Genomic DNA, 21,753 nt, shown 5'->3' with positions numbered 1-21,753 from the left:
CAGGCTGACGAGCTCCATTTACCCAAAGCACTGGTTTTAAGGCACCAGGACCCACCTTCGCCCCTTCCCCTGTCAGTAGAAACAGCTCCACCGGCTAAGCCACACGAGAAGGCCAGGAGTTGGACTCGGTTGTCAGAGGCTATTTGAGGCGCATGCTGTGAGGAGCGCTTTTAGGTAGCTGGAGCTTGTACCCACTACCACCCCTCGGCTTGACAACCTTGGAACCACTTCCTCACTATAGGAAGTATTTTCTCCATTATCTTAAAGATATGTGGGTTGGAATGTTAATTAGCTGTTGTAAATTGCCCCTAGTTCGTAGGTGAAGGGTAGAATTGGGGGGGGTTGTTGATGGGAATGTGGGGAGAATAACGGGATCAGTGCAAATGGGAGGGTGATGATTGGCATAGGGTCAGTAGCCCAAGGGGTCCGTTCCATGCTGAATTTCTCGCTGTGACACCGAGGCTGATAACTTGTCATAGCAAAGAGCAGATTAGGTTCCTGGTGGCTGCCAGTCACTCGTGGGTTCGCTCAGTGTGCGGGCCTCGGCTACAGATCAGTAATAGTAAAAGGATCTGCTGCCATGTCAGCAGATGAGCTGATGATACAAAGCAAGAGGGAACATCAGCTTCCAGGAGGACAGACAATAGTGGGAATATGGAAGTAGAGACAGGGATTGGCAGAGAATGGTAGAGACAGGGAATGTGTGCATTAGAAATTTATTATAAGACAGAACTGAAACATTAAATGTCAATGTCTTTGTATAGAAAACCTAGAAACTTGTGTGTGGCTGTAGGTCGTCAGGACCCGAATGTTATGCTGTCCTTTACTGCAAGGGATAGATAATAATACCCGGAGCTCTGGGTGTTGTTACTTTGTGTTTTGCACCATTCTCTGTAAACTTTGAGACTGTTCTGTGTGAAAATCCCAGGAGATCAGCAGTTTCAAAAATAGTTAAACCACCCTGTCAGGCACTAACAACCATTTCATGGTCGAAGTCACTTCGATCACATTTCCTCCCCATTCTGAAAAAAACATCAATTAAACATAAATCATACAAGCAAGAACATAATTGGAACAAACAAAAATTAAGTCCACGGTAGAGCAAAGCGGTCATACTGTTGATATACTGAGGCAGTGATTGGGTTGTGCAGGTTGTTCCAAAATAACGTATGGTTGAAGACTTGTTCCTGAACCTGGTGCTGTGGGACTTCAGGCTCCTGTACCTCCTGCCCGATGGTAACTGTGAGAAGGTGGCATGACCTGCACGGTGGGGCTCTTTGGTGATAGCTGTTGCCTTCTTGAGGCAGCACCTCATATGGATACTTTCAATGACGGGTCGGGATGTACCTGTGTTGTATGGGGGTGAATCCACCTCTCACCATTGCTTCTTACATCTCTGCACATTCACCAGACCGGGTACCACCTCTCAATAGTATTGCCACAACTGGCTGTGTTCAACTCAGGGACATTCAGAGGATCTGGGCGTTGGGCCGGATAAAAGACGAAGCATAGAATCAGCCAAAGGGCTGAATGGCCTCACCCACCTCTGTTTCTGAAGTCCTTTTAAATTAAATCATAAGCTAAAATACAAGATATGTTTGCTAGAATCAGGCAAACTGCTAAACAATAGGTTGCCATTGTCACAAGGTGATAGGTGTTACTATCTGTCTTGTGTAATAGTTGGAACATTTTAATTCCATTTACCACCTGCCTCTGATGCAGGACTGAAGGTGTTGCTGTCTCTTCATGGCCATTTGCTGAACAGTGAGTAGCTTCCTGGTGCTGACCTGGCCTCCCTTGAGTCTAATCATCAGCGGAGCTGTTGAAATCAATTGAGGTTCTGGGGAGGGGGATGGGGAACAAATATAGACAGTGTAGATATTGTGAATCATGGATATTTCTGCAGACAGAGTCAGAATCTATGCAACGACCAGACAGGCTGCAGACGGTGCACACACGGGGCGTCGTTGCGACAGGAAGAAGGAAGAGATAGTTGCAGAGAGTGAAATAGAGAGCTAAAAATGAGAGAGGGACAGAGATAAATAGAAGCAGAACAATGACTGAGACAGGAACTGTAATCTGTGGTAAGAGAGGAGGGAGAGGAATTGTTAGTAACATTGTAGGTGGAAGGATGATAGTCTAGCTGGAGATCTGTGACCAGTAGTGTTCCTCAAGAACGAGAGCTGGCACCTCTGTTGTTTGTTATAATATTCAAGATTAAAGACTCAAATTTATTTATCACGTGTGCATCATAACATACAGTGAAGTGTGTTATTTGTGTTAACAGCGTGCTGGCGGCAGCCCGCAAATGCCTCCATAAATTCCAGCATGCTCACAATGGTCTGCAGATCAACTCAGAGGGCAACATGCACCAAAATGGCAACAACCAAACAAGCCCCATTTCTCCACCCCACCCACTCCCATGTACAGATCTCCGTCAGGCCTGCATTCGAAACACTCTGGGGGCCCAGATCTTTACCAAACAAGCCCCATTTCTCCACCCCACCCACTCCCATGTACAGACCTCCGTCAGGCCTCATTCGAAACACTCTGGGGGCCCAGATCTTTACCAAACAAGCCCCATTTCTCCACCCCACCCACTCCCATGTACAGACCTCTGTCAGGCCTGCATTCGAAACACTCCGGGGGCCCAGATCTTTATCAAACAAGCCCCATTTCTCCACCCCACCCACTCCCATGTGCAGACCTCCGTCAGGCCTCATTCGAAACACTCCAGGGGTCCAGATCTTCACCGAACTGGATCTATGGAGTGTTCAACATGATCCATATCTGCCAGGGAATGAGTGTTCCCAGCACCAACTGGCCACCATGACTACTTGGTGATGCCTGTCAGAATTTCCAACCGTCCAGCCATCTTCATCAACAAGAATCTCTGAGACATGCTGCACAGATATGTCCATCCTCATTGTCTGCTCACCGACAAATAGGGCTTGGAGGAATGGAGGCATTGGCTGAGAGGAAAACCAAGCTCTACCTGATCTGGACTCACCACCAGAACACCATACCCAATTAACAGACCCAAGGCTCGCTGGGCCCTCTTCGAACAATTCAGCTTCATTATCTCCTACCAACCCTGCTTCAAGAACACGAGGGCAGATTCCCTGTCATGCATTTCCCAGTGACCTGGCTGAAGGAGATTGAGCCTCAGCCCATAATTCCACCCTCCCAGTGACCATCTGGGACCTTGAGAACCAGGTCTGCCAGGCCCTACAACACGAGCCTGCTCGGCCGACACATCTGACCAGGGGAGGTACATGCCGGTGGCCGTGCATTGCGAGGCATGCCTGTGGGCCCATACCTCACCCCTCTCCAGCCATCCAGGTACACAATGGATCCTGGATTTTCTGCAATGCTGCTTCTGGTGGTTCACTATGACTGCAGATATATGTAATTTTGTCTCTGCCTTCCCTCAATGTGCTCAGTCCAATTTCTCCAACCAGTGACTCTCTGGGCTCCTGCCGTGTTTCCGGCCCTCCATCGCCATGGATTTGCCACATTCCAATGGTGCCATGGTGACCATGACAGGGCCTCAAGGCGGCCTATAAACTAATGAGAGCCACTGAAGAAACGGACCAAGTACCGTAATATTTAGTGTGCCTCCATGGCAACCCCCAGGACATTCAGTTGGACTGATGCCCACAATTTGTCCCCGCTTCTGGTGAGCCGTCTGCTCCCTCCTTTGTACCTCACTGAGTTTGAATTCTGGCTATCATCCGTAGACCAATGGACAGCCAGAAAGAGCCGTGAGACCACAACACATAGGAGCAGAACTAGGCCTTTTGGCCTATCAAATCTGCTCTGCCATTCCATCATGGCTGATTTATTATCCCTCGCAACCCCATTCTCCTGCCTTCTCTCTGTAACCTTTGACAGCCTGTCTAATCAGAACCCTATCAACCTCTGCTTTAAATACACTCAAAGGCTTGGCCACCATAGGTGTCTGTGGCAATGAATTCCACAGATTCACTTGAGGCCCTCAGTTGGTTGGGATTGACCGTGGATGTTGTGTCCCAGATGTCTACGTGATATGCACCCAGGGCAGTGTGATATGGAGAGTAGGCTCCCCGCTTCATGCATCTGATGAATCCAAATGAACGGCGTTAGTACAGCTTGGCACCAGTGGTATTGCAGGAGTTGCCAGTCAGCGTTGAACTCAACATAGGACTGACTTAGAGACTCCAGCTCTGGATTTTTCCTCAAGGTTTACTCTCAAGTCTTCCTAATGAGTGGGTATAGCTGCAAGGCAACAGAGCTTTGAGTTTTGTCTTCTCATCCAGATCGCCCTGGGCCATTGGGTGCTGACTGTATGAGGGAGGTGTCCTGTCATTCCTGCACATTCCTGTCCTCCCAATCTACACCCAGCTCACAGGAATCACCTGCCACTTATTTCCATCTCATCACCTGCGACCTATTTAAACCCAGCCTCTTATCCACAATCTTTGTTCACTCATTTGAACCAGCCAGCCTCAACCATTTGCTCCTAGTCTTCAGTTACCATGTGGCCTTGTGCTAACCATCTGTTCTCTCTTTATTATCAAAGTTGTTGCTCACCACTAAATCGTCTCTGCTGTTCTACTTCTGTGTCAAGCCTCCTCTATATTTCCTGACACTAACCCCAAGCCAAGCCATCTTCTTCAGCCTCCAGCAAACAGCAGACTTGGATAAGCAGACAATGGGCTTTCGACTACCCCTGCAGACTTATAGAGATTTGCAGACTCAGGCTCTGGCCAATGGGCCTCAATTCCTGGTCTTCCAATTAATCCCTCGGGCCTCAATCCTCAATCTCCAGGAGCTGCTTTATAAATCATATTACGATTTGGATGAAAATGTAAATAGGTGGATTATCAAGTTTGTAGATGACACCAAATTGGAGGAGTTGTGGTCAGTGTCAAGAACTAACAAAATAATACATCAGGATATAGATCTGTTCGAGATATGCAGGGAAGTGGTGGGTGGGGTTTAACATGGGCAAGTGTGGGGCATCAAAAAAAAGGAGAAAATATTTAGTTAATAGTAGACCATTATAGCATTGAGGTACAGGTGGATCTATGGGTTCCTGACACAAAAGTTTACTGAAAGTGGCTACACAAGTGGATAAAGTGGTAAAGAAAGGCTATGGATTACTTGCCTTCGTTGGTGGGGATGTTGCATATAAGAGTAAGGAAGTCATGCAGTAACTCTATAAAACTTCAGTTAGACCTCATTTATGGCATTTTGCTTACCCCACTATAGAAATGATGTGGAGACCATGGAGAGGGTGCTGAAGAGACTTACCAGGATGCTGCTTTCATGAGCTGTAAGGAGAGGATGGACAAACTTGTGTTGCTCTCCCTAGAACATCGGAGGCTGAGAGGAGGCCCGATAAAGGTGCTTAACATTGCAAGAGGCTTCGTTAAGATAGACAATTAGAATTTTTTCCCAGGGTAGAAATGTCAAACACTAGTGGGCGTGCTTTTAAGGTTAGAGGGGGTAAGTTCTTTTTCCAGGCGGGTGTCTGGAATGGGTTACTGGGGGTAGTAGTGGAAGCAAGCAGTTTGGTGGAGCTTGAGGTGCTTTTAGATAGGCACATGAGTAAGAGGGGAATGGAGGGGTAGGGATGATGCACAGGATGTGGACATTGGTATAAACTGGCGTGAAGATCGGCACAGAATTGTGGGTGGAATGTGTGTGTGTGTGTGTGTGTGTGTGAGAGAGAAAAAACACAGGCATAATCTTGCCATTGGTGTTGAAAGTGTTGCAAATATTGTGATCTACAATGAAAGACTATTTCTGGAATATATTACATCCAGTTGCTGTAAGTATCATTACCTTCTCCAGTGGAAGCTCTGCCTTCTATTATCTGGCATTCCTTCCCTAAATCTCTGCCCCTCCCTCATCACTTGATCCTCCTCAAATTCTTCCTCCATGATAGGACTGTTGCACAACTGCCCAATGTGTCTTTGCTTCAATTCAGTCAGATGGTGTGTAATTCTTTGGAAGGTTTGAATGAACTGGAATGTAGTGTACTGTAAGCTGCAGTTAGACTTAGGCCTGTTCATTTCTTGTATCAGAATGGGAAATGTATTTTTTCTCTCTGTAGTAGCATTTCTTTTAGTAGGATTATGTGCATTAGAGATTTCTTCAAACGTGCTTTCTCTGATGTTCCGTTCCACAGTTACAAGCATGAGCTTGTTTCTGTGCTGCATCACTCTGACTCTACCAAGGAAATTGATCTTATGAAGCTTTGTAAAAGAGCAAAGGGCAGAAAGAGAGACAGTCTACCTAAAAAACCTCTTGAATGCAGTATTTGTGTCAGATTCCACTTACCCTCTCAGGTGGCAAGTCCCAGATATCAACAACTGTGTTTAAATAAAAAAAAAGATTTTGAAATCTTGCCTGAGTATTCCCTGCGAATCAACCTTTTCCTGAGATTGGTCCTTTGAGATGCTGCTGGATGTTTTGCTGCATTGGAATCAGACCGCAAGAGTTAGAAGCAGGGGACTGGCATTCACTCCTCTCGCCTCTTCAGTCAATTAGTAAGACCGTGTGCCCATTCGCCCTGATTCCCGGTGACTCTATCGCAGCCTTGAGGTAAACTATGGAATAAATTACAGGTAATTCCACAACCTATTGACTCACTTTCAAGCATTCTACAACTTGTGTTCACAATATTATTTTTTGTCACAGGTTATCTTCCTTTGCACATTGGTTGTCACTCTGTGTGTGCTTTCTCACTGATTCTATTGAACGTCTACTGTGAGTGACCACAAGAAAATCAAGCTCAGGGTAGGAGATGGTGACATTTACTTTGAACTTTGAGCACATACAATGACAGACCCTCCACAACCTCCTGAGCTAGAAAATCCCAAAGAATCATCAACCTCAAGGGGTGGGGCAGGAAGGAAGCCTCTCACCTCTATTTTAAAAGCCACCCCTTATTCTGAAGCGAGTCTCCATGTTCTAGATTGGGGGTTCTTAATGGTATTGGTCCATGGTGTGAAAAAGGTTCTGGATCATGAGGGGAAAGCACCCACCCAGTCAATTCCCTGCAGAACCTTGGAGACAGAAGGGGCTTTAGATACTGGAAGCTGAAGCAGCACACAGCAGCTGGATGAACTCAGTGCGTGGAGCAGCATCTGTTGGGGTTCTGGGGAGGGGAAGGAATTATTAACATCTGTATCAGGATTTTGACACAAAGTATCAACAATCTCTTTCCCTCCACAGATGCTGCTCAACCCACTGAGTTCTGATAGCCGATTGTGCGTAGTCCCCACAGCCTTACACATTTCAGTCTACTAAACTCCCATGAATAAAGGCCTAAGATGCCCAGCTTCTCTCCGCACATTAATCCCCACACCCCAGGAATGGAGCCAGTAAACCTTCTCTGCACTGCCTTCAGTGCAAACGCATCCCTTCTTCAGTAATGGTCTCATTATGGCCCATACCATTCTGGTAAGACCTCTCCAACTTCCGTACTCTCCCACCCCTAATGTTCCATTTGCCTTCGGAATTGCTTGCTGGGACCGGACACTGATGGCTTCACCCACAAGCTCACCCAGATCCCGCTGCACTGTAACGCCCCTTCCTTTAAATAACGTTCTGCTGTCTTGCTCTTCAAGCTGCCATTAAGTGCACATAGCTGTTTTTTTGGCACTAGAGTTGTGGGGAGACTGTATGTAGTGCTCCTGAAAGGCGAACTAAGAATCCCACCTCATTAAAGACTGTCTGTCAATGTGGCGTCTGCAGTTACCACACCAACGTCAGAAGCCTATTATGGAATCTATTAATAGAAGCTGACAGGGGCTAAGAGGGACAATAGATAACTACTAATTACTTTTATAATTGGATCTTTCCGGGGCTTTCTTAAACTAGTACAATCAGGGAAAAGACGTCACAGTGCTAAGCTGGCTGTCCTGGTTTCTGTTCCTACCTGCTACCTGTGGAAGCTACTGATCTCCCCTGCTGTTCGATCTCTGTCTGAACGTGAAAGTCACCAGCCATCGATCTGTTGTGTTGACTCTCTGTGCTCTGCGTCGTGCTGTAATGTGGTGTGGAGAGGGTGTTCGGCCCATCGTATCTTTGCTGGGATTGCCCACTGCCCTGCAGTGCCCAGGCTGTCCGCTTCCACCCTCTGACGGACAGCAAATTACCGATTCAAACCACCCTCGACACAAATAAATCAGCTTTCCTTGTACCTTTGTCATCTATTTACCACCTACCAAGAGGAAAATTCTTCCCGTACTGAGGTCAAGTCAGGTCAAGTTGAGTTTATTGTCAAGTGCACACCTATGGTGAGGTACAGGTACAAGGAAAATCTTGCTTGCGGCAGCATCACAGGCACAGACAATCAGAGCATAACATATACATAAATTATACAAGGCAGCGAAGAATAAAAAGACTGCAAAGCAGGACATTAGAGCAAAAGGCACAATCAGAAACAGCTCCATGGTAGTGCAAGAGCAGGTCTGTAGAGCTCTGTTGCTGAGATGGGATTAGAGGTGTGAAGGCCGGTTCAAGTATCTGATGATCATAGAAAAGTTACTATTCCTGAACCTGGTGGTGTGGGACTTCAGGCTTCTGTACCTCCCGCCCAATGATAGCAGTGAGAAGAGGGCAGGGATGGTGGGGAACGTCGATGAGAGATGTCATCTTGAGGTAGCACCTCCTGTAGAAGCTGTAAATGGTGGGGAGATCGACTGGGCTGCGTTCACTACTCTACAATCACCTGTGTTCCTTTGCATTGGGATTGTTGTAGTAGGCCACGCTGCAACCAATTAGGATACTTCTGAAAGTACATCTAAAAATGTTTCTCCAGTGCAGTCTTCCCACATCCCAGAAACCATCCCAGTAAGCCTCTCCCGATGCCCACCTGGTATGGTGAGCAAAATTCAAAGCATTGTTTCAGCTCTGTAAGGGCCTAGTTAGACCACACTTCAGTTCTGCCGCCTCATTGTAGGAAGGATGTGGAAGCTTTAGAGAGGCGATTTACTAGGATGCTCCCTGGATTAGAGAGTAATGTTTTATGAGGATTGGATGAATGAGCAAGGGGTTTCCTCCATGGAGCGAAGAAGGATGAGAGGTGACTTGATAGAGGTGTACAAGATGATAAGAGCATAGACTGAATGCACAGCCAGAAACTTATTTTTCCTAGGGTGGAAATGGCTAATATGAGGGGAATAATTTTAAGACAATTGGAAGAAATTGTGGAGGTGGGGGTGGGTGCGGTGAATGCCAGAAGTAAGTTTTTAAGTACATCCAGAGATGAAGGGGTTAATCTATGATGCGAGATTGAGTCGCCTGGGACTATACTATCTGGAATTCAGAAGAATGAGAGGGGATCTTATAGAAACATACAAAATTTTGAAACGGATAGGTAAGATAGAAGTAGGAAAGTTGCTGGGTAGGTGGGTGAAACTAGAACTAGGGGACATTGTCTCCAGATTAAGGGGAGAAGATTTAGGACGGAGTTGAGGAAAAACTGTTTTTCCCAGAGAGTGGTGAATCTGTGGAATTCTCTGCCCAAGGGAAGCAGTTGAGGCTTCTTCACTAAATATATTTAAGGTACAGTTAGATAGATTTCTAAATAGTCAGGGAATTAAGGGTTATGGGGAAAGGGCAGGTAGATGGAGCTGAGTTTACGGACAGATCAGCCATGATCTTATAGGATATTGGGGCAGGCTCGATGGGCCGGATGGCCTACTCCTGCTCCTATTTCTTGTGTTCTTGTGACCAGAGAGGTGAGTGAGTGGAACACACTGCCAGAAACAGTGGCAGAGGCTGATATATCAGAAGCATTTAAGAGACTCTCAGATAAACACATGGGTGATAGAAAAACTGGAGGGTTATGTAGGAGGGAAGGGTTAGACTGATCTTAGAGTAGGTTAAAGGGTTGGCACAACATTGTGAACTGAAGCGTTGTAATGTTTTATGTCTAATATTCCAGTGGTTTACACTGGTTCCTCAGAATGTCCGTGTTTGTTTTCTGTGCTCCTGTTTACGAAGCCCAGCATCGAAATCCATTACCGATGTCTCTCTTCCACCCGTAAAGCTTGTGCTCATGCACCTGGCCGGGTTCAATGCACGCTTCAGTGCTGCACCACTTTGAACAGTAAACCGCAGTCAGTGGCCACTTTATTAAGTTTGGGGGTGGAAGCTAGTGTGGTCTTCTGTTACTGTAGCCCACCTACTTCAAGCTTCACCGAGTTGTGCGTTCAGAGGTGCTCTTCTGCACATCGTTGTTCTAACACGTGGTCACTGTCACCTTCCTGTCAGCTTGAGCGAGCCTGCCATTCTTCTCAGACCTCTCTCATTAATAAGGCATCTTCACCCACAGAACTGCTACTTACTGGCTGTTATTTTGTTTTTCACACTATTCTCTGTAAACTCTGCAGACTGCTGTGCGTGAAATACTCAGGAGATCAGCAGTTTCTGAGATATTTAAACCACTCCGTCTGGCACCAACAATCATTCCACCGTCACAGTCACTTAGATCACATCTCTTCCCCATTCTGGTGTTTGGTCTGAATAACAAAAGTCTGCGTGCTTTTGTGCGTTGAGTTGCTGCCACACGATTGGCTGATTAGATATTTGCATTAACGAGCAGGTACACAGGTGTGCCGAATAAAGAGTAAGCAGCCCACAACACATCACGCTGGTTCAAAAAAAAGCACTGAGGAACCTTCACAAGCTCCCATATCCCCGATGCCAGCCTCAATGACTATTGTCCAGTAGCACTTGCGTGCGTCCACTGTGATGAAGTGCTTTGAGAGGGTGGTTATGAAACAAATCAACTCCTGCCTAAGAAGTGACTTTGAACCTCTCCAATTTGCCTACCAGCTCAACATGTCAACGGCAGATGCCATTTCATTGGCTCTTCGCTCAACCCTGGAACATCTAGACAACAAAAACGCATACACCAAAATGCTCTTTATCGACTACAGCTCATCATTCAACACTACCATCCCCTCAAAACCAATCATTAAGCTTCAAGTCCTGGGCCTCAATACCTCCTTGTGCAATTAGATCCTCAATTTCCTCACTTGCAGACCCCAGTCAGTTTGGATAGGCAGCAATATCTCCTCCATCAGCATAGGTGCACCACAAGGCTGTGTATTTATCAGCAACCCCCCCCCCCCCCCCGCTCTATTCACTTATAGTTAAGGACTGTGAAGCCAAGTACAGCTCCAATGACATGTTTAAATTTGCTGATGACACCATTGTCGTTGGCCAAATCAAAGGTAGTGACAAGCCAGCATAGAGGAGGGAGATGGGAAATCTGGCTGAGTGATGCCACAACAACAACCTCTCACTCAATGTCACCAAGATCAAAGAGCTGATTATTGACTTCACAAAGAGAAAACTGGATGACTCATCGGGGGATCAGAGATGGAAAATCAAAATTTCTCAGTGTTATCATTTTGGAGGACTTGTCCTGGATCCAGCACTTAAGTGCCATTATGAAGAAAGGACAGCAGCACCTCTACTTCCTCAGAAGTTTGCGAAGATTCAGCATGACATCTAAAACCTTGACAAGCTTCTATAGATGTGTGGTGGAGAGTTTACTGACTGGTTGCATCATGACCCTTTATGGAAACACCAGTGCCCTTGAACTGAAAATCCCACAAAAAGTAGTTGATATGGCCCAGTCCATCATGGGTAAAGCATTCCTGAACATATCTACATGGAGAGCTGTCACAGGAAAGCAGCACCCATTATCAAGGACTCCCATCATCCAGAACATGCTCCCTTCTCACTTCTGCCATCAGGAGGAAGGTACAGGAGCCCCAGGACCCACACTACTAGGTTCAGGAACATTTAATACCCCTCAACTACCAGGCTCTTGAATCAGAGGGGATAACTTCACTCGCCCCATCACTGAACTGCTCCCACAAATATGGATTCACTTTCAAGGACTCTTCATCTCATGTTATTGCTTATTTATTTGTTATTATTATTATTATTGTTATTATTATTATTTTCTCTTTCATAATTCCACAGTTTGCTCTCCTTTGTACATTGATTGTTTGACAATCCTGTTGGGTGACGTCTTTCATTGATTCTATTGTGTTTCTCAGATTTACTGTGAATGATCCCAAGAAAGTGAATCTCAGAACCACATATGGTGGCATGTACAATATCTACTTTGATAATGAAAATACTTTGAAATGTGAAGTGGTCACTGAGTGTATATTGCCTCTTTGTGTTCTTTAATCATAGAGGTTAAATTCTGTCTGCTGCCTCTGACCATTTTACAGATCTACCTTTATCATCAAATGCTCTAATCTTCACCATAGACAGTCCCTGGGAATCAAGGCTGACTTACTTTCGCCCGCGACTGGGCAATTGCTTCACTGAGCACCTTCCCTCCATCTGCTGTGTCCATCTGGATCTCCTGGTTGCCAGACAGTTAATTCCCCTCCCCATTCTCCCACCAGCCTGCCTGTCCTCCTCCACTGCTAGGGTGAGACGAAACACAAACTGGAGGGACAGCACTTCATGTCCCCCCCACCTGGGTAGACTCCAACCGATGGACATTGAATTCTCCAACTTCAGGCAAACATTTCCCCCTGTCCCTTTCCTCCCCCCCTCCTGATCGACCCTCTTTCTACACCCACCCTAGTTCCTATCCCAAGCCCTTTGTTGCTCCTACCATCACCTACACACCCAATCCACGAGTTCCCTTATGCCCACTGTTCCCATCTGCCCTCCCCACCACCCTCCCTTTAATTCCATGCTCTCCCTTCCTCTCCTATCAGATCCCAGCCTCTATCTTTATTCACATTCACCCCTCTTCCACCTGCCTATCTTCACTTTACCCCCTTATTACTTATTACTTGCCAGATCTTGTTCTCCCCCTTTCGCCCCTCTCATTATACTGGCCATAACGCCAATATCTTTCAGTCTAGACTAAAGGACTTTGACCCAAGTCATCCACAATACACAATGATGCCAGACTCACTGCGTTCTTACACCCCTTTGTGTGTTCCTCCAGATTCGTATCTGCGGCTTCTTTGTCTCTTTACTTCCATTTCGATTCTGACAGTCCTGTTCCAAAGAGGATCTGGGCACATCCTTGAATCTTTTCCTTTTTTTTCCCCAGTGAACTCTTCCCATGAGAGAACTCAACTTGGGAGTCAGGAAGCAGACCACAATCCCAGGCTGATGGGTGTTGTTAGGTGCTGGGGGAGGACACAGGACATTATTTCCCTTATCGTTCCAGTGACTTTGCAGGATTTTGCAGGGAAGGCATCAGTGGTATCCTTGAGGAGACTTCGTGTACCAGTACCTGAGTCCGTGTCTCAGATCTCACAGGCGGGAATAAATTTAGGAGCACTAGGGAGACCCTTGAAGGATCATAACCTGAAACATCATTCCCCTTGCAGATACGGCCTGGGTTCCTCCAACTTCTTATGTGTTTCTCCAGATCTGCAGTCTCTGGTGTCTCCATGAACTTCGCACCTAGTCTGTGGCCCTGCCTTCCTCCCCTCTGTTAATCGTATCTCCGTGTTTTATGTGCTGTACAAATTTGGAAATGTAACCCTGCATTAATTGTTAATGCCTTTCCAGAAGAGCAGGGGAACACATGCTGACCCTCGGAAAGGGAAATGGAATAGGAATTAGTTTATTGTTGTCACCTGTGCTGAGGCTCAGTGGAAAGCTCTGGTTTGTATGCCATCCAGACAGGCCATCAAGATAGTACAAGGGAAAACAGAATGTAGAGTATTGTGTTGCATTTCCAGAGAAAGTGCAGTGCAGGTAGGTGAATCGGGTGCGAGGTAGATCAGGAGATCATCTTTTACTGGATGTGAGGTTCATTGAGGAGTCTGATAACAGAGGTATAGAAGCTATTCTTGTATCTGATGGTATGCACTCTCAAACTTTTGCATCTTCCTGCCCGACGGCTGGGGGAAGAAGAGAAAATGACAGGGGTGGGAGGGGTCCTTGATATGCCAGCTGATTTTGTGAGGCAGCAAAATGTGTAGACAGAATCGTAGAGGGGAGGCTGATTTGTGTGATGGACAGGGCAGTATCTACAATTCTGCAATTTATTGTGGTCACTGGCAGATTAGTTGATGCACCAATCCATGATTCATCTGCATTTATATAAATCTGCAGCATCTGGGGCATGCTGAATTTCCTTAGCCTTCCTAAGGAAGTGGAGGTGTTACCAAAGCTGTTTACCACCACCTGCTTCCATCTGTGGCCACGTTCCCTTTCATGTAGCACTGCCCCGTTGTTGTTTGGCATTTACTTGGCCATACAGCCTTGTGAGGGATGTTATCTAACAGCTTCTGAAACGTCATGCACAGGAACCCCTTCATCAACCTTCTCAATGGTTCAATGGACAATGTATATAATATACAACCTGAAATTCCTGTTCTTTGCAGACATCCTCGACACAGAAGGAAAAATCCCAACGAATGAACGACAGAAGAAAAACTTAAGAACCCCAAAGCCCTCTACCCCTCCTTCCCACACACAAACTGCAAAAACCTTTCCTCCACTTATTCTAACATAGAGAACAGCAATCCCACTACCCACCATGCCTGCAACTGCAAAGCCCCCAAAGCAAGACCATGGTCTACAGTACCTGAAAAAATAACTGCTCACTCCAACATCCCACAGGTTCTCTCTCTCACAAACAAGGGGGAGACAGATATCACTCCTTCCAAGAGTGAGGAGGAGGCAAACAGTCACTGTTTCGATGTTGCAGTTCCAGTCTTCTCTGGTAACTCTGCAAAATATTTCAAAGAAACTGGTCAACAAAGATAACATTCCCTTTGAGGCAGAGAGTGCACAGGAGCACTTCCTGCAATAACGTTGTATTGGGGGTACTGCAATTGGGATAATAGAGTTACTACTAGTTAATAGGCTGTGCCTAGCATACAGTGCCATTGTAGCCACCGTGTTCATTGACTGCTGTGTAGTATCTGCAACCCTCTGCTCTTTGCTGAGGGTTCATTCTGATGTCATTTATGTTGTTTTATCTTGAGCTCACGAGCAAAAGAATTCTGATAAAATTCACAACTTCAACACAGGGGCTTGCTATTGAACAAAATAGAGAAGGCACTGCAGCATAACAGTTAGCATAATGCAATTGTAGCACCGGTGACCGGGGTTCAGTTCCACCGCTGTCTGTAAGGACTTTGTTCATTTTCCCCGTGACCATGTGGGTTTCCTCCAGGTGCTCTGGTTTCCTCCCACGTTCCAAAGATGTGCAGGTTAATATGTTAATTGGTACCATGGGGGTAATTGGGTGGCACAGGCTCATTGGGATGGAAGGGTGCTGTATCTCTAAATAAGAAAAAAGTGATAATGAGACACATAAAGATGTTGGGGCAGGTGCTCTAATGATTTTTTAATGACGGAGGATCCAAAGAGCTTCTTCAAGGAGAAAGAGGGAAGGAAGCTGAACTGCAGTGGTCAGGAAGACTCTACAAATCTACCCAACACATCACCAGCACCAGACTACCCGCCATCAAGGATGTACAGTATATGGAGAAAGGTGCCGGAAAAGGGCCAGTAACAACATGAAAGATCCCACACACCCTGCTCATGGACTGTTTGTCCCACTCCCATCATGGAGGAGTCTACACAGCATCCACGCCAGAACCACCAGACTCAAAAACAGTTACCTTCCCCAAACAGCAGGACTGATCAACACCTCCACCCATTAACCCACCCCTCCACACCCCCACCACCACTACTTCAACATTTCCTATCAGAGTCACCTTATGTACAGATAGTCCTGTACCTAGCATCACTTTATGGATATACAATCAATCAATGTACATAAATCATCTTAGGGATTTATATTTATTGTGTTTTTTTATCTGATTGTGACTTTTTGTGCTGTATCAGATCCGGAGTAAAATTTATTTTGTTCTCCTTTGCATTTGTGTACATTAAACAATCTTGAATATTGGATCTTGAGTAGCAGAGCAATTTAAAGAAGGCATTCCCCAGCTTGGGGTCCAGGCAGTTGAGTGCCTGGCTGCCAGTGAGAGTGGGTGATTCATATCACTACAAACAGGGAGTTAGAAGTGCAGGAGTATGGGGCTTATGATGAGTTGGAGGAAGTTAGAGAAGGAGAAGGGTGACGGCTTCAGAGGGACTTAAAGGTCTCCTGTGGTGTCTCCTACAGTAGACGCCATATTGCTACTGATTTCTTGTTGGGCAGGTGATGATTTTACTTTGACTTTGAAGCTCGATACTCAACCAAGAAGTTTTAGAAGGGGCTGGCTTTATGCAGGATCCCAAGTGTAGAGTCAAACACAGAGTTAGAGAGGTTCTGCCTGCAAATGCACCAATATCTCAAAGGAGGTCCATGCTTTTTATCCTAGATAACTCCAGCACTTTCATTCCTTTACTCTCCTGGGTGTGTCCCAAATCCACGAGTCTTATGAAAATGTCTGCCTTTGCTTCATGCTCCAGATAAAGTGTTGGTGACGTGCCCAGGAAGAGAAAATGAGCTCTGCTTTCGGTAACTGCTATTGTACTTGATTAATGTCCTCTATAAAATTTAAACTTGTGTGTCGGAAGGCAGAAGCATTAGATCTCATCTTAAGAACATACTTTTCTATTAGTAATGAGCATCGGCTCATCTCCCAGTGATATTAATCCAGTCAAGTCGACAAATGTTTGACCCAGCAACTTATAAATCACTGGCTCAATTCCATCTTATCATGGGCCACCTCGGTAGTGTAGTGGTTAGCGTAACGCTATGACAGCTTGGGCCGTTCTGGAGTTCAGAGTTCATTCTTGGCGCTGTTCTGTCCGGAGTCTCTGTACCTCCCCTCTGTGGAATGCATGGGTTTTCCCAGTGCCCTGGTTTCCTCCCACAGTCCAGAGACATACTGGGTAGGCTAATACGTCATGTAGATTATGATAAGGTTAGGGTTAATTGGAATTGTGGGGTTGCTGGGGCATCATGGCTCGAAGGGGCAGAAGGGCCTACTCCGTGCTGTATTGCTAAATAAATGAATAAATAAATTTCCTGGGCTCCTGACTCAAGGAAGGAAGTCAGGACATGGAACAGGGTGTGGAAGTCATTTATAGGAAACAGCCCCAAAGATGAAGGACTGTCTGCCTCGGGGAAATCTGTAGATGTGGAGCAGAGAAGGAAAGATTTATTGAAGGTGACCAAACTCAGGAGGGGTTCTGATGGAGTAAGTAGAATCAAAAAGTTTCCGTGGACAGGAGGGTGCTGATCAAAGGACATGGAGTGTTGGAAATGGGCAGAAGGACCTGAGTGAAGAGAAGGGAAGTGTTTTTGTGCTGCGCTCCTGTGATCTGGGACATGGTGGCTTGGTGGAAATGATTTAACGGGACCTTGGATATACACTTGAACGGGGAGAAGTCTGTTGGACCAGCTAAGGAGAGGTCCTCTAAAGCCTCAGGAGAGCCGAGCCACATGCCAACTGGTGAAAAAACTTAGTGGGTCTGGAAGCATCTGTGGAGGGAGATGGTCAGTCAGAGTTTAAGGTTAAGACCTCTCATCTATGCCAGGTGACTGTTTGGAGAGCTGCCAAGGAAGGAGTATTAACACAGTGTGCAATATTGTGTAGTTCCTCAACTATGTTTGCAGGTACTCTGTTGTACACGTGAAAATACACAACATTGGTGAGATAGCACATGGAGTATTGTGTAGTTTTGGTTGGCCTTTTGTAGGAAGGACACTGGAGAGAGTGTAAGAGAAGTTTTACGAGGATGTTGCCAGGCCATGAAGGCCCAAGTTATAGGGAGAGGTTGGGCAGGCTAGAATTTTATTCCTTGGAACATAGATGGCTAAAGGCATGAAATTATAGAGCTGTATAAAACCATGAAGATCATGGATGGGGTGGGGTGGATGCACTTCCCAGAGAAAGGGAAGTAAAACTCGAGGGTGTGGGAATACGTTGTGAGGGTAAGGATTTGAGGGGCAACATATTCATCCTGAGATTGAGATTGGCAGAGGATGTGTTGGAGGAAGGTACAAAAGGAACATTTAAAATACATTTGCATATGTACATTGATAGGAGAGATTTAGAGGGATGTGGACACAAACTATGGACAATTGAGCCAAGCTTGGTGGGAACCACGGTTGGCATGGACGAGTGGCCTTTCTCCATGCTCTATGACTATATGGCGACAGCTGAGGGGAAGAGCGTTAGCAGGGTCTGGGTCAGCAGGCCAGTACAAACTCCAGCTGCATGAAATCAGGGGCAGACACCCTCAGCTGTGACCCCTCTACCACACACAGGGCTACTCTGCCTCTTCTGAACCTCAGTATCACTTCCTTCTGTACATGGATTGACAACACAATCCCCCTCTTTGTTCATGGTAGTCACCTCCCAAATGCCAGATTTTCCTCTCAGAAATCCGCTTTATTCATAAAATATAATCATGTTGTGTCTCTCTCCACACTCAGATCAGTACGTTCCCTTTCAATGCATGGATGGTGCATAAGTTTCCTTCTTTAACAATAGATCATGAGGTGTTTGAGAGGCTGTTACATAGGACTACCCCTCAGTATCCGGTGGCAGCCATACCCCAGACCAGGGGTTCCCAACCTGGCGTTAATGGACACCTAGGTTAATAGAGGGGGTCCACAGTATAAAAAAAGGTTGGGAACCCTGCTCTAGACTGAGAGCCTTTTCTTTGTCACCCAGGCCAGGGTGGGACTAGACCATTACCTGATATGAGGGTGGGTCTGTTCCTGCTCTTGTTCTTTGCGTTCACACATTGAGTTTGTGTCTCTGCCATCAGCCCCTTGCAATGTCGGGTGAATTGTTTTTATTAGTGAATGTTTGGGGCCAGGGGTGACAGGAGCTGCTGTGGGCTCCTGCAGATGGGATGGGACACTATCCCAACTCTCTTGCCTGCGCTCACTGCACAAGTCCTACTTCATCACCCTGTCCATACTCTCCCACTATACTTACTCTCTCTCACTCTCTCTCCCCTTCTCCCTCCCCCATTTCTCACCCTTCTCTCTTCTTCTCTCTCCCTCTCTCTTGCTCTTTCCCTCTCCCTCCCTCCCCCTCTCCCTCCCCCCTCCCTCTCCCCCTCTCCCTCCTTCCCCTCTCAGCCCTCTCCCTCTCCCTCCCTCCCTCCCCCTCTCTCTCTCCCTCCCCTCCCTCCCCCCTCCCTCTCCCCCTCTCCCTCCTTCCCCTCTCAGCCCTCTCCCTCTCCCTCCCTCCCTCCCCCCTCTCTCTCTCCCTCCCCTCCCTCCCCTCCCTCCCCCCTCCCTCTCCCCCTCTCCCTCCTTCCCCTCTCAGCCCTCTCCCTCTCCCTCCCTCCCTCCCGCCTCTCCCTCTCCCTCCCTCCCCCCTCTCCCTCTCCCTCCCTCCCCCTCTCACTCTACTAAAACCAATTTGCAGAGACTGGGTTTATCACCAGACAATTGACTGATTCACGATGGCCAAGCAAATGGCCAGTTTTCCTTGTGGACGTGGAGGTGTTCAAAGCAAATGGAGAAACCAAAGTGTGTCATAGTGATTATTCCTCTGCGTACCCAATTCCAGGAGAGAGCAGGGTGGGTAACATAAGCAAGTTTACACAACGTGCTGGAGGAACTCAGGAGTTCAGGCAGCATCTATGGAGAGGAATAAACAGTTTATGTTTTGGGCCAAGGTCCTTCATCAGGACTAATTCCTGCCGTATTTTCACCATTCCCTCTGACCTTTTGTTCCTCAGCAAGGGCTTTACCTTTGTCCCATTCTGCATCCATTCCTTTCTCCCTTATGTGCTTATCTAGCTTCCCCTTAAACCCAGAGCCACTATTTGCCTTATCCTTTCCCCACGGTGCATGCTCCCAGTTCTCCATGACAACCTAAATTCCTGATTGGATTAATTAAAGATCATTTATATTAATGAGTCATGACTCATTATTTCACATGCATAAATTTTCAGGCTGAACTTCCAATGATTAACACACATATGGTTACTGACACAATCTCCGTTTTCATTGAAGGATGTCTATAAAGTAACATTGTCTTGTTAAGTCATTAATTAGCTGATGACTTTTATACGCCTCCCTCTTCAGTCCAAAATGCTGCTTGTTATGCTGAGGGTGAAACCGATGGATGATGTTATCAAGTTCAGTGGTGGGATCAGGGATCAAGGACCAGAGGGACATCCTTTCAGAACAGAGGTTAGGAGGAATTTCTTTAGCCAGAGTGTGGTGAATCTGTGGAATTTGTTGCCACGGATGGCTGTGGAGGTCAAGCTCTTGGGTATATTTAAAGTGGAGTTGATAGGTTCTTGATTAGTCAGAGCGTCAAAAATTATGGGGAGAAAGCAGGTTGAGAGGGATAATAAATCAGGTGGAACAGCCTCGATGGGACAAATGGCCTAATTCTGCTCCTATGCCTTATGGTCTTATGGCTATTGCCTGTAGAAAGTGCCATGTTACTCATTTCCCCAGGTCAGACAATAAATTATCTTCTCATGCTGTAAAGGGCTCTTCTGCAAATAACAGTTTGCAGTTTGCACCTGCTACCAACCCATTGACAGGGCTTCTATTTCCAATGCACTGTTCAGGATAATCTTACAAAGCAAGTGATGGGACTATCTGCCAATGTTTTGTGAAGCATCATCTCTGCGAGGCGCAAGACAGTCTTCTTCCACATGTATTGGACAAAAAAAAAGTTTTAAAATGTTAGGTGAAAGATTTCAACTTGAATATTCCCTCCACTGTTCAAAGTTCAAATTAACTTTATTATCAAAGTACGTATATGTCTCCAGATACAATCCTGAAATTAATTTTCTGGCGGGCATACTCAACAAATCCAATAACCATAATAGAATCAATGAAAGACTGCACTAACAGGGTGGACAACCAATGTGTAAGACACATCAAACTGTGCTAATGCAAGAAGAAAGAAAAATAAATAAATAAGCATTAAATATTAAGAACATGAGATGAAGAGTCACTGAAAGTGAGTCCATAGATTGTGGTATCAGTTCAGTGATGGGGCAAGTAAAGTTATTCCCTCTGGTTCTGAAGCCTCGTGGCTGAGCAGTAATAACTGTTCCTGAAACTGGTGGTGTGAACCTGAGGCTCCTGTACCTTCCTGATGGCAGCAGTGAGAAGAAGGGGGACAATGATGATGGATACTGCCGTAAAGCAGTTTATTTTTGCTTAAAAAAGTAATTACTTGTTGCGCCCCCATTAAAGCTCTGGTGTGGTACGTTACCTTGCCAACCACCTGTTTTGGCTTTCGAATACAGTTTTGCATATGCAATTACTATGCACAGACCGCTGACAAATCATGCTTATTTGTTGACATGAAATAGAATGTGCTCATTAGTGATGTAACCTGGTAACTCAGGGAGAATGCCAGGTTAGTAGGAATTCAGGTAACAATGGGTAAGCTTCCAGCGTGTTCTTGCCGCATTATCCCAACTGAAAGCTGTCTGAAAGTTTGGTAACTGAGATTCTCAAACAACAAGAATGAAAACGCAAATCCAAATATAGAAGCTGAAATATTCAAGCCCTAGATACACTCAGTGGCCACTGGGTACAGGAATGGAACCCGGAGTGGTTTTCCGCTGCAGTAGCCCACCCACTCCAAGTTCAAGGTGTTGTGCATTAAAAGATGCTCTTCACACCGCTGTTTTAATGCACGGTGAGCAAAGTCTGTTGTGCATGAAAATCCCAGGAGGTCAGCAGGTTCTGACATACTTCCTTCTGGTACCAACAAACATTCCACGGTCAAAGTTACTTAGATCACATTTCTTTCCCATTCTGATGTACAACAGCAGAATCTCCTG

General features: G+C 46.1%; 1 protein-coding gene across 7 annotated transcripts in view; it reads left to right on the top strand.

Annotated features, from left to right (window-relative positions):
- fgf14 (fibroblast growth factor 14) overlaps positions 1–21,753 on the top strand; it is a 510,234-nt gene that overhangs the window by 174,182 nt on the left and 314,299 nt on the right. The window contains exon 1 of one of the 7 annotated variants that reach the window (XM_059970543.1): positions 5,362–5,388. The exons of the other annotated variants lie outside the window; for them this stretch is intronic. The gene's annotated coding sequence lies outside the window, so the exon portion shown is untranslated. Of the gene's footprint in view, positions 1–5,361; positions 5,389–21,753 lie in introns of those variants that run through there. 7 annotated transcript variants of the gene reach the window in all.

Source organism: Hypanus sabinus, chromosome 5, assembly GCF_030144855.1.
Source record: "Hypanus sabinus isolate sHypSab1 chromosome 5, sHypSab1.hap1, whole genome shotgun sequence".
Classification (NCBI taxonomy): Eukaryota; Metazoa; Chordata; class Chondrichthyes; order Myliobatiformes; family Dasyatidae; genus Hypanus; species Hypanus sabinus.
This window is presented reverse-complemented; position numbering and strand designations above follow the sequence as displayed.